This window comes from Numenius arquata, chromosome 1 (genome assembly GCF_964106895.1).
Source record: "Numenius arquata chromosome 1, bNumArq3.hap1.1, whole genome shotgun sequence".
Classification (NCBI taxonomy): Eukaryota; Metazoa; Chordata; class Aves; order Charadriiformes; family Scolopacidae; genus Numenius; species Numenius arquata.
This window is the reverse complement of record NC_133576.1, coordinates 30,806,983-30,820,320: the sequence shown is the minus strand read 5'-3', so window position 1 is coordinate 30,820,320 and position 13,338 is coordinate 30,806,983.

The window sequence follows — 13,338 nt, the reverse complement described above, 5'->3', positions numbered from 1 at the left end:
GGATACTGCTCTGTTGTACCAAGCTCTGTCAAATGAATTTTGGGTTTCCTGTTGAGAAAGGACATATTAAGTGGGTCTTTAAGCTTTAGATGATCAAAAAATATCAAATGTGCACAACTCACTAGACCCCTACATTTGTTTTTAGGTTCAATGGTAAATGGATGGGGTTCTGCGTCTGATGAGGACCGTAACTTTTCTAGTCATAGATCTAGTGTAGGTAGCTCCTCAGATGACTCGATCTTTACCAGCGGCAGTTTTGCACAAGCATTGGTTGCAGCAGCAGATAAAGCTGGTTTTAGGCTGGATGGAACCAGCCTGACAAGAACAGGTTTGTAGACTCAAAGTTGATGCTTTCTGCATGAAAGGTGTCTCTGCCTATTCTTTATTTTAAAGTGAACCTGCGACTCACACTTGTCTAACATGCATGGAATAAGGTGGATGGAGATACTTTTATCAGTATATATTAAATGAAACCTTGCATTGGGTTTCATTTTTAGTGATTTGAAGTAGTGAATAGCACAAGCTTTTAATATACACCTCAGTCTGCTGCAGTTTCCTTCTGTGCTGACTCTGCTACAGATTTACTGACATATGCTCCTTTTAATATTTCAGTGAGATCACTAATTCTGCCATGCAGTCTTTGATTACTTCATTCTTTGCAAAAATCTCCTCACAATCATTCACCTTTCCAGTGATGAACATCATGTTTAAACTATTATCTCCATCCCTGCTCTTCTGTTGCATCTCTTCTTTCGAAAGTGTATTTTTCTGTGAAGTTTTCCTAAGCATGGGGTGAATTGGTGTGCTTTTATTGTTAACAATATAAACTGTTTAAAAGCCTTATTAATACCTAATTTAAAAATACTTAATTCAATAAATTAATATATTCTGATAAAATTTAATTTTAGTTATGCCAACTGAATCTGCCAAGTTAGATGTATCAAAGGTAAAGTGACTATTGCTTTTGAAAACAGCCAATCTTCTAAACTGAATTAATAAAAGTAAATATAATTTAGTTCATATTTTTAAAGTTCCATATGTTTATTTCTAGAAAAAAAAAAAGTAAAAATTATTTTTAAGTATTCTGGAAAAAATAATATATTTGCATTTGCTTAGTATTATCAAAACAGCAAAAATAACTAATTATTTCAATCCACAAATCTTATAGAAAAGTATGAACTTGGATCATTTTCGTTATGCTTTCTCAGCCAATTCCTGCCCACAGGTCCCATAATGTTTGTACCATTCAAAATTTTTTACTATTAGTCTGGTATGAAGTCTATCCTTAAGTAAAATATGTGCATTTAAGAGAAATGTCTCCATGTTAGAACTGAAAATCACATTTTTCCTGCATGCCGTGACATCATGGCAAACATTGCCTTTAGGAGCATTAGGAATGAAGAAAAGAATTGATGGCAAAGTCCTGTCACCAACAAACTACAGGGTGAACAGATGCAGCTTCTTGCAAATCACTGAGCCTTTTGCCATTGACTTTGGTCAGGTATAATCATCCTTAAAAGATAGTAATTTCACCATTAAAAGTAGTTAAAACCCTCACTTGCTTCTTACACTAGTGGAAAATTGACTGAGTAAATCTATCTCATAATTTGAAAAAAAAACAAAGCAAAACAGACGGAAAACTGATGTAGACCTTCAGACATCTGCTATGGACACATTTGGCCAAACTATAACTTAATATATACTGTTTTACTTGAAGAGTCTCCTAAATAGTCTGGAATGAAAGGAGCAAATCTTTCTCAACCTTTTGGTGGCGTTTTTGGCCTCAGCAAGAGCTAATGCAAAGATTCACCCAAAGTTAATGTCGCTTGTATCAGGCTATTGAAAAGTACAGTTTCCACTGCAAACACACGCATAAGAAAAGTAAATGGACACACAAACACATAAAGACTTTTAAATAGATATAATTTCTTATTGTAGCTATGTAAATGGAAAGCACAAGAAAAGGATGAGAGCCCTCTTGTCAGTTATATTTTCCTTGCTTAATTGGGTCACAAATGCACTTATACTGAGTATGCATGTAATTTCTTGGACAGACTATTAGAGTTTTGGGGTAAAACAAAGTATCCAATGGTTGCGGTAGAGACTTTATGATTATTACTCTCTTAATAATCCAGCAGGCAAACGGAAACAAAATAAAACCCACATGTAAACAAAAGGCCCTCCCCTCTTTTCCTCACAAAACCCTCCACAAAGGGAAATAACTCCCCAGTGCTTACTGCAGTTTCATTAGGATACAATACCTCCCAGGGTACTGTGATCAATCAGACAGGCCTATTACGGACCTGCTGTACCACAGCAAACCCCGCATCATGCAAAATGGTGTCTTGTAGTGAAGAAGCAGCAGTATTATTCCTGTTCATTGCTCTGGAGGTCCCGATTCTTTACTCCTTTGCAGTCTGGACAGTTATTTTCACCCCATCAGAACAGCTGTAAAATATTCTCAAAGGAGAAGGCCAGCTTGATAGCCTCACGTGGGAATGTTTGATTGCCAAGCGTAAGAGGCACTGGTAAATCCAGGCGCAAGGTGTCTCTCCTGGCAGACACTTTGATTTCAGTTTCCAGAAGCCATCGTGTGATTTGCCATGAAGTTCAGACAGTTTTCCTTTTTAACACCCTTGGGAAATTAAATCAAGGATTAGTGGATTCATCCTTGTCTCCACTTAACACACACTAAATCTGTTACAGAGACTCTGACACTGCTTAGCAGTTCTTACTGGAAGAGCTGCATACAAATACGAGATGCTGTAATCAGTTATTAGGTGCATAGAAAAATGTGTTTTGGGAGCCTGCACGTTATTTTTGTTTGCCCCATGTCTGACTTAGGTCAGTGCTATTTATTTTCCTTCCTTTTCATGAGGGAGGGATAAAAGAGAGAATGTTTGGCATCTATTTCTTTTTCAAACCAACATTCTGAATGAATAATCATATTTCTTTAGTCAAGAGAATACGTGTGAAAAGTCTTCATCCCGTACTCACTAGTTGCACTTGCACGTTGCGAGTTTATTTTTGCAAAACATCTGTGCAATGTGCTGTGAGCTAGGATGGAAATTCAGGCTCATATCTAAATTTCTTTGCATTAGTGGCATTTTTTTATTTTTAAATGAAATTTTAATATCTTGTCTGTGTTCATCTGCTGTTTTATCCTTATCTGTGAAACAAGGACTTGATCACTTGTCTTTGTCTGGCTGCAGCTGTGCCAGCTATAGAGGTTAATGTTTCCAGCCTTCCCCAAATGCTTATTACTACTTTCTCCCAGCTCCAGAATTAGCTGCTTGGGTGGGCATTCTGTAACCCATTTCAGTTAAAATGAGCCAGGTTAGCAAAGGCATGCTTTTCATAACATTTAAGTTAAATTTGGCTAATTTTGGTAGAGGAGAGTTAGGCAGTGTCCACATGAGGGTTTCAAACATGGTAACCTCCAATAGCTGGCAGTGACATGCACTGGGAGACAAGCCTGGCTAAGAGCAGTGTCCTCCTCAGGGTGCACATCAGTCAGAAGGTAGAAGATCAAGCCCGAGACAGTCAGGAAATCTGTGAAGTCGAATACTGCAGAAGTTCTGACTGGTTTATACATTTTCCAAATAGGATTAAAGCAAGTGAGAATTTTAAGTACCAGTTCTAAACAAATTAAAGTGTTAACATCTCCAAGATACTTCGCAAGAATGATATAGAGAGGAATAAAAGAAAGTAAAAGATGGTGACCTTTCATTTTCATCAGTTATTATTAAACAAGAAGCCTAGTTAAGTTAACTGAATAAAAATATCAAAATTAGAGAAAGTGAATGTAGTAAATGAACTGTGCTCCTGTGGTGATGCTTTTAATGATCCGCTCCATAGAACAGCATCAAAGATCATTTTTAAGAGAAATCATGTAGTTAGATTAGTCTATATATATATATATATATATAAAATCTCAGGAATACATTGTCAGAATACATTTTTTAAACATATAAAAATACTGAAAATTAGCAGGAAAAATTTAGCATTTAAATATACCCCCATTTTTATTTCTTGATAAGAGAGAGCCCTTAAGTATGCAAACATACACTGCTACATTGCTTGCAGAATCAGTTATGTTTATCTCACTGGAGTTGCTCCAGTATACAGTGCATATGGGAGCCCCTAAAATGAGAATCTGGCTTGAGAAACGTGAAGGTGGAAGGCAGGAGGAGATAAATTTGATATGATTGCAGAAGTGTTTTCCTTCCCTGCTCAAGGCTGAGGAGTTGTTATGACACATCTGTTCAGCACACAGAGCAGGTAGGAGTTACATGGCATACAGTAGTTTTATCACAACAGATGGAATGATTTTAATTACAAAAGTTAAAGACAAAAGAATGCCAAGTTTCTCACTTTGCTTGTTGTGGTGTGTCTTAAAGCAGTTGTCATCAGTGGGTACCTCAAGGGGACACTTGCTTGCCTCTGAGAATTAGACCAGATTTAGTGTTTTGGAACTGACATTAATAGAACAGCCCATTTCAAGGCAATAACAATTTTTCATCTGGTTTCTCTTTTTTTCAGGCAAACCATACCCTTCCTCTCAGAGACCTCGGCCGAGCAGTCCTTTTTCTACTGACAGCAACACCAGTGCAGCTGTCAATCAGATTCAGAGGCCGAGGCCCACTAAAAAACACAAGGGAGGACGGTTGGACCAACCCCCCTTGCCTCATCGTAGGGAGGGAATAACAGATGGTAAGTGCTGCGGTGAAGTCCCTGGTGAAAACCTGCAACAAGCAGGTGTGCCAAGTGGGACAACATAAAACAATCTTTTAAGGAATGTATGTTACAGTGAATTATTTTTTTGGTGAAGTGGGGTCCCCAGGTTGTCACATGAGCAATATTGCAACGCAAGCAGTGTGGAGCTTGGTTAAGTGACTCTTTAAGGAGCCTTTCTTCATTTCAGCTCTGAACATGTTAGCATCTCATAGGTTTTCTCAGATCTCGATATAAATCTTACCCAAAAATATCTGCATTGCACATGGTTTCACATTAAAAAATGATCTGTGGTTAATTTTATATTAAATGAAAGTAATCACCACCAGCAGTAACACTATGCCATAAATTCCAAAGTAGAAGGGTAGAGCTGGTCCCACAGTACTCTCTTTAGTTTTTGCTAGTTTTGACAACCACCCAACAGCCGTAGCAATAAGTGCCATGACTTTTTGATGATTCTGCCTCATGTCTTGTCTGTGCTGTTTCATTCCTGACATACACTGACCTAAGTGACTTTGTTTCCCTCTCTGACATCTCCACTTCTCTCTGACCACTGCTTCCCATCTGGAAATTTCAGGCATGTCTGTTCTGCCCTTCTAGTGACTAAGATCAGCTCAGTCTTCCATTATCCTTGTTTACCCTTCTTGAGTTTGGCAAAAGACACAATTGCTGCTGGTTTCTCTTTGAGGAGGACCGGACAGGAAGGTGGCCGGCTGGCTACCTCCACCTCATTTCTTCTGATCTCTAGGCTGGCCCCTTTAAGTGTTGAAATTATCAGGGGGAGAAGCAGGCAAATGGAAAAACAGCATTAAAGGAACCACTAGGGGTATCTGTAATGCCACGCAGATGGAGACTTGATCGCTCTCCTCATGCTGACCTCTCTTTCAGTGTTTAAAGCAAGGCAATTCTGAGACCTAGACTGTCCCATCTGCCTCAGTGGCTCTTGTAACACTATTTGGATCACAGGAGTGGGTGTGATGCCAGTGAGTCTATCTCCTAATCTTAAGTACACCTTGACAGATCTTCCAGTATATGGGAAAGGTGTAAAAATAAAATTAAAAAAAAGCCTTTAAATTTTAGTATAAACATCCTCCTTATTCTAGTAAAAATTATTACTTGAGAATCATAGAGTATCTCAAGTTGGAAGGGACCCATAGGTATCATCAAGTTTAACTCCCTTCATTATCTTGTTTGGACAGGTAACATAATAAGCAGATTTGATAGAGAGTATATTTAGTTTGGTTTATTTGTAATGTGCAATTTATTACTTTAGGTACATGTATAAAATATATTAATAGCCTGCAAGATGGACTGCGGCCACTAAAACCACCAAAGCTCTCCTCTCAGTCATGTTATCAGGTGTACAGATACAATTTAGTAGTATGCTCTGACAGATTCCTTGTTTGTCAGACCACAAAGTTGGAGAACAGATTCCAGAGGTGAAAGTCTTCACCGTTACATCTCATGCTCTATGGCTCATCCTCACTACCATATTATTTGGGGTTTCCCACAATCTTAAAGTAGCTTAGACTCCGCTCATATGGATCTGAATTTGTTTAAACATTTGTTTAAACATCCAGAAGCCCTCCCCTCCTGGATATATTCCAGAGGCCTCCCTGCTACACAGACCCATTAAATATGAGAAGAGTAACTGGAAATTGTGGGTGTCATCTGTAGTGCTGGCAATACTCTTTCTGTGCATATGTTAAGTCAACTCTTCTGCATGGCATATCCTGTCACCCCAAACTATGAGCCTTTTGGGCCACAAATTCTGTCTACATGTGAGTTAGTAGTGCACTCAATATGGTGGGACCTTAATCCTTCTGCTTTTGAGTACTATTGCAACAGAAATGTTTAACAATAGTGTGGGTACCAGAAAATGAACAGGAATCCAGTTCAGGTCATGAGACAGATGGAAGCGTGAGTCCTTGGGGAGTGACTCCATCATAAAATCTGTATTGTTTTAAATTAGTGAGAGAGATCAGATTTTAAAATTTATTTAAAAAGAGGAATCTCTTAATGTCTTTTATTTATTCTTTATAAAATATTCATCTTATTGGAGTTTCTTTCATGTATTTGAGTCAGAATACCAATGATATTCCATTTCCTTCAACAGTCGACCTCTCAGACACAGGCAGTAACCATAACAGCTCTTGGACACTGTTAGCTTAATATTTGTCTGTTATAAATCTAGTTAAAGTGCTTACTATGCATTCCAAACATTTATAATGTCCTGGAGTAATAGAGGATCCTTTCCCATCCTCTCTTACCACATGAACAAACAAACACAAATTGTACGTTTTTTCCACTTCAACTGTTCCTGAATCTGAGTCATTAAAGTGCAACGGCAAGTCTGAGTCACAGATAAATTTGCAAAAGAACATGTGTCAATTAAGGAAGCTAAAGATTGCTGCTGCCACCTGTGTGTATGTAAACAAACTGAATTTAGGAACCTCTGGTGTACAGAAATTAAAAATGGTAACTGGATGCTTTGTGTGGAATATTCTAATGAACTTTACAAAGAGAGACAATGCCACCATGCTTAAGCTACAGTTTGAAAAAGCAAGTAGGAGAACCTGGGATAGATCCAGCAATTCTGAGCCCTAATCCAGGTCAGTTTGTTCAGGCCTGTGCTGTCCTGATTTCAGTGGGAAGCATCACTCCATTTTTCTCCTGATTTTGAGATGTCTACAATCCATTCCCTTACAACTGCCTCCACTTTGATTCACCATATGAGAACATACTTGCTTTGTCAGTCGTCTTCACATTCCCAAGCTGGATGAGTCCTAGCATTCTGTGTTTAAGTCTCATCACATGCTAGATATCTGTCATTTTAAATTTTTGTTGACCAAGTAAGCTCCAGCCATGTCCTTTCTCTACCCTTTCCAGTACACATCCTGAGGAATTCCTCCTTGTTAACTGTAACCATGTCGGACGATGCAAAAGACCTAAGAAACTGTAATATTTAACACATAACATACATATCCCAGACTATTTAAGCATATGAGGAGGCAACTTCATGCTTACTTTTGACAGCAATCCACACAAATCCCTTAAAAGACTGCTTCTTCATTTTTTTCAGTTGCAGGTCAGAATCCTCTAGAGACTGGCTCTAGATTTAATCTTCAAATTTGTTTTCCTGTACAACTTTTTTTTAAAAAAACCCTCCCCAGTCTATAAGGCCATAGGGACATCAGCAAATCCACAGAGGAATAATACCTTGTGAATCTCTCAGATGATGAAAACCCTTGGTTCTGAACTCACAGTCCACCATAAGAAACAAATAGGAAGCTTTTCGTTCTAGTGCTCAAGGAATAATTTGTTTTCTTGGAAACAAAGTGTTCACAAATTGCAAAACAGTGGAATCTGTTATATAGGTGGTGGCATGGTAACTGCATGACTGGCAATAAAAGCTCTTCCTTAGTTGAGCATGATTTTTAAAAAACCCAAACGGGAGGCAGAAGGGAAATACGGTTAGGGGTTAAAAAGGAGAACTGGAACTTAAGATTTCTATCAGCTTTGCCACTGACTTGCGATCATGTATTACTAATCAATTTTTGCTGTGGTAGATCACTGTAGAGAAGATGCTTACTTTCTGATACTAGAAAGTGGTTCAGAAGTTTATTAAATGTCTCAGTAATTATCACCCCTAGGAAAACAAATCACTGGCACAGGTAGAAAGGGATGTCTTTATACTTGTTCTGTAACTTTCTGCTTTTTCCAGTTAATAATAAGAGGCTATGCCAAAGCTTGACTGCTGACGGAGTCATTTGGCCAATGCTCTGCCTTCTAAAGGAGGGCTGGAGTACTCCCAGGCCGAACATCCATCTGCCTCTTATGAGGCGCACTGATGTCCTACAGCTCTCAATCACAATCCTTCCATTACTAAGTCAATAAGACCATCACCTCCCCGCCAATGCACTTATAAATTGCCTTGCAGGTTTGATAATCCTGCCATTAGAGGCTACAAGTGGTAGTCTGGATGATGTCCCACTGGCCCAGTGTTACTAGCTCAATGTGGATTTTCAGGTGTTTTACCTGGCACCTGGAAGATAAATGTCATTTATATGGAAGCACAGTGATAATCAGTGACACCGCTCTGGGTATCCTCACTGAAAATCCTGCAGAAGTCCCTAAATTTCTCGATTCAAAACTTCTTGAAGTGATTGACACGTTGGAGTGAGTTGGCTTGCCTCTATGTGGTAATAATTCTACCTGTTAGGGACTGAGGCTACCAAATCATCTAATCTCTGCTACCCCTTTACTAGCAGCTGAAATGCCAACCATTATCTATCATGTACGTGCATACTTGCAAGTGTGTGTGGAGACACGTGCACAGTCACATATGGACATGTTTGGCTGGGAAGGAGAAGAGAGGAGAGGAGAGGCAGTTCTCTGTGGCATTAGAGGGAGAAACTTGTGACTCTAGATACATGGGGTCTCTATATATGCCCAGGCAAGATAATAGAGCATGTTTAGTTATTTATCTAAGGCAGAAGGTTTGCACCAGAGAATTTATGTTGTAGAGTAAATAAAAAGCCACATTTCCAAATGAAGCTTTCTTTCAGCTTCTTTTATTAAAAAGGAAAGGTAGGTGTTACTTTGACAATCAACCTGAGTAAGAAGGTGAAAAAGCAAACGGTTTAGTCGGGTGACAGTTGGCTGAAATTAGTAACCATTCTTACAGATCTCCTCAGACATGTCTAACACAGTTCAGTAAGTCTGCACTCAGGATGGAGCCAGCTTGCATTAATTCCGCAGTACCTATAATTCTTCTAGAATTGCATGAAGCCTCATCAGAAGATAAATTTTATTTTTCATTTCAGCTCATTCACAGGTCTAAAACACCCAAATAACTTTACAAATATGGCTTTTCATTTCACTTCTATGCATCAAGAAATTATTATGCCCATTTTGTGGATTGATAAAAGCAAGAATCAGGTTAACAGTAGATCAGCAGCGTAATTCTACAGTAATTCCAGGAGTGGCAGCTAGCTCTAGAACATGCAGTACAGTTTAAGTACAAACCTTTCCTTCTCAGTATCTAATTAATAACAACTATTAGATGGCAATTTCTGAAGAAGGTTACTGTATGTTAAGAAGTTCAATACTGCAATAATTTCAACTTTTTTTTTTTTTTTTGGTAATACTACCTAAAAATTTTGCTCATATTGAAAGGTAAATATTTTATCTTGGAAAATTGCATTGTCAAATGTCATGTTATGGCTGTGTTTATTGGATTCAATGCATCTCCATAAAGTGCTTATAAATCACAACTTCAGTAATCTCTATTTCAGATTGCAAAAGCAGATGCCAGTGTTGTGGTTCTGTACATTAACTGGTTATGATCGCAATAAAATCAATTATAAGAAATGCCGTTTTGGAAGCCAACACTATAAAGCAATTTTAACATTGGCAAGCTCCCATACCCTCCTACTTCCACCTACAGTAACTCAAGTATAGTCATTGTCATAAAAGGTCACATCTATATTCATAACTAAAAATTTCTCAAATAAATTAGTGCTGAACATAAAGCATACACCAAGCTCACTGACAGATTATTATAAGGCTGTTCTAGCCAGAAGATAGATATCTTAATCTGGGGTATAGCACTTCAGCTACGAACAAAGGTACAGGAGCAACATCAGATACAACTTTCCCCTGTAGACACAAATAATCCACACGTCCTCATTTGTCTGTAAGAGACAACGCTGATTGAAACGACATCTCAGCAACTTTGGAAGCATTTCTGCCCCATATATGAGATATAAGTATCACCTCATGTCCTCTAACAAAGACATGAAAAAAAGTCTGTGTAGCATTATATAAAGCCAGATTACAGAGTTGAAAATAAATTTCTTCCGAAGGCCTCCTCACCAATTTATAAAATGAGTTTCAGTTTCACTAGAGTTATAAACATCAGACTTTCCTGCAGGCAAAGCAGAGGTTTACTTTTCCATGTCTGTTAGTGAGCCAAGTTCAATTCCTTGACAAACCTTCACCACACTGTAAGATACAAAAGACTAGAAAGCAGGACAGACCCATATCCAGTGTAAACTAACATAGATTTAGGGAAGTTGGTGGGGCTGCACAAATTTATTTGGACTATGCATTGCCAAAACCAGAATTATCAACAAGTGCTCTACATATAAAATGGGCACCTGATATGGGAGAGTTTTCGTTACAATACTAAAAGTGCTTCCCTTTTCTGATTATTTTTTTAAATAATCTGAGAGTTTTAGGGACTATTATAGGTCTATCATATGGTTTACATTGAAATCTTATAGTTATCTTTTATCTTAGAGTTATAATTATCCAGATTCTATAATTACCTTGGGTCAAGCACTAATATATACAATGTACTTTTGCCTCTACAAATGTGATTAGAAGCTTGATCTTCAATTCTACAAGCGTCTTAGTAGTCCAAGTGAAAAACATGTGAAGGACTGTAGTTGTTGGAGACCAGGCAAGTGTCTTGCAGTGTTCAGCTGCAATTTTATTTTGATTGGTTATGTCTACAAGAGTGCTAAATTTAAGAGTGGACATCCTCTTGTCTGTGAACACTAGCTTTTGGCTGAACTTTCAAATAGTGCTTGGATAAAAAGCTCATCTGTTGTTTGGTGGTTTCATTTAACCATGCATGTTTCACTGATGTGTTGGTGCTTTTTCAATGACAGTAGGTTTTGTGAATTATTTTTCCCCAAAATTTTGTGGAATTTTATGTATTTTGATAAAGTTGCATATTCAGATTTTGAGCTTAAGCCTCAAGCTGAAAGTGAAGCCCAAATATTAGGGTGATGAAGCAAGCCCCAATATGATGGGGGGAAATTACTCTGTCAACTGGCACAGATCAGTTTTTCATAGCCTTTCTCAATTGCTTGCTATTATTGAAAGAGCCAGATGGAGTATACCCCACAGAAAATAAACCCCATGCTTAGAAATGTAAGTCAGGGATCAGAGTCTATTGATTTTTATGGAAGTTAGAAAGACCTAGCAAGAGAGTAACCTAAGTTAAAAACTAGTAGAAGGTAAAAACACATTTCTGATTAACGTGAAATTTCCTCATTTTAAAATCAGCAAACGAAGTGATTCATGCCATTTGCAAGGGACTTTTCTTTTCAGCATCAAATAGACCTTCTGTTTCAATTACAAAAATTAGTTCATCTAAATCTTATTCACATTTTTTAGATCTTCCACCACCACCCGACCCACCCCCTGGTCAGGGCTTAAGACAGCAAATAGTTCCCGGCCAGCGTGGAGGCTCGGCAGAGAGGAAAGGAAGCTCTCTTGAGAGGCAGCATGCACCGAACGTAGATGAAACAAAGAGCTCCCTGGACCGACAAGCTAGGACGTCACTAGAGTGGCAGCGGCAAACCCAGGAGTGGATAAGCTCTACAGACCGCCAAGAGGATTTCAGGAAAGCCCAACACAAACAAGCCTTCGGATCAGGTGTGTGTGTGCTGCACCAGCCGAGGCAATGCAGACGGCTTCTTGCCACTTCTCAGCTGAGGGTTTCTGTAACTGGCAGGAGGCTAGGGCCATCTCACACCCCTCTGTGCCAGCACTGGTGAGGCTCAGGCTGGAAAATAAGGAAGGGCAAAGTGAAATGAGAGCTTGTGATCCAAGTATTTTCCCTCCTGCAACAATGGAATCTCATTAGCACCTGACTGGGTGCATTCTTTACAGTGTTCTGGCGATTAATAATGTTGTCAAGCATAGCAGTGGAAAAAACAGGAGCAGTTTCAGGCGGGTAGGGAAGGAGAAACAGATTTTTACAGTATTTTCTGTTAGATGTATTTATATAGGGCCATGTTTTCTAGTTCTTCCAGCCTGCTTCTAAATTGGCAGCAGTTCTTTTTGCATGTCTGCAAGAAGGCTGATCCTTCTGAGCTACTGACATTCCTTCCAGCTGTATTTAAAACATTGCCTTCTCTTTATTCAAGGATATGACAAAGTAACATTCATCTCTTGGGCCCAGCAAGATGACAGCACATGTTTTCACCTGTACACAGGGCCTGCTCATTGCTGAGTGCTGCCTTTATCTCCTAAATGGATTTCAAGTCTGTAAAAATGTGTGCAGGAGGTGATGCTGAGCTGGTGTTGTAGTTCTACAATATTCACAGATTCCTTCTCCCAGCCTGACCTCAAGTAAACGCTGCTGTTTCAGGTCCCTTTACCTCAGGTATTTTCTTTAACCCTCTAATCACATGTTATCCCAGTGATGATCAGAGTCATACAAGAGGACAATTAAGAAGATTTTAAAAAAATTATACTGTACATGGAGCTTTCTGTAGGGCTACACAGTTTCTTCAAAAATGTATGCAGCTCCCACAGTAACACTAGAGGTACTCATGTTATCCATCTTTTTCTTGATTTTATTCTACTATTAATGCTCCTTGTCAGTCTAGCATACTAAGATCAATGACATTCTGAAAAAAATAGTAGTATGCAAGCAAACCTGTCATGGGGTCAGGATTTACTGAATAAAGTCCTCCTAGGAAATATTGCTACCCATATTTAAAATGTAAATATTTTAAATACAATACATATTTTAAACTTTAACAATAATGGTACTGTTAAACTCCCTAATCTTTCAGCTGCATA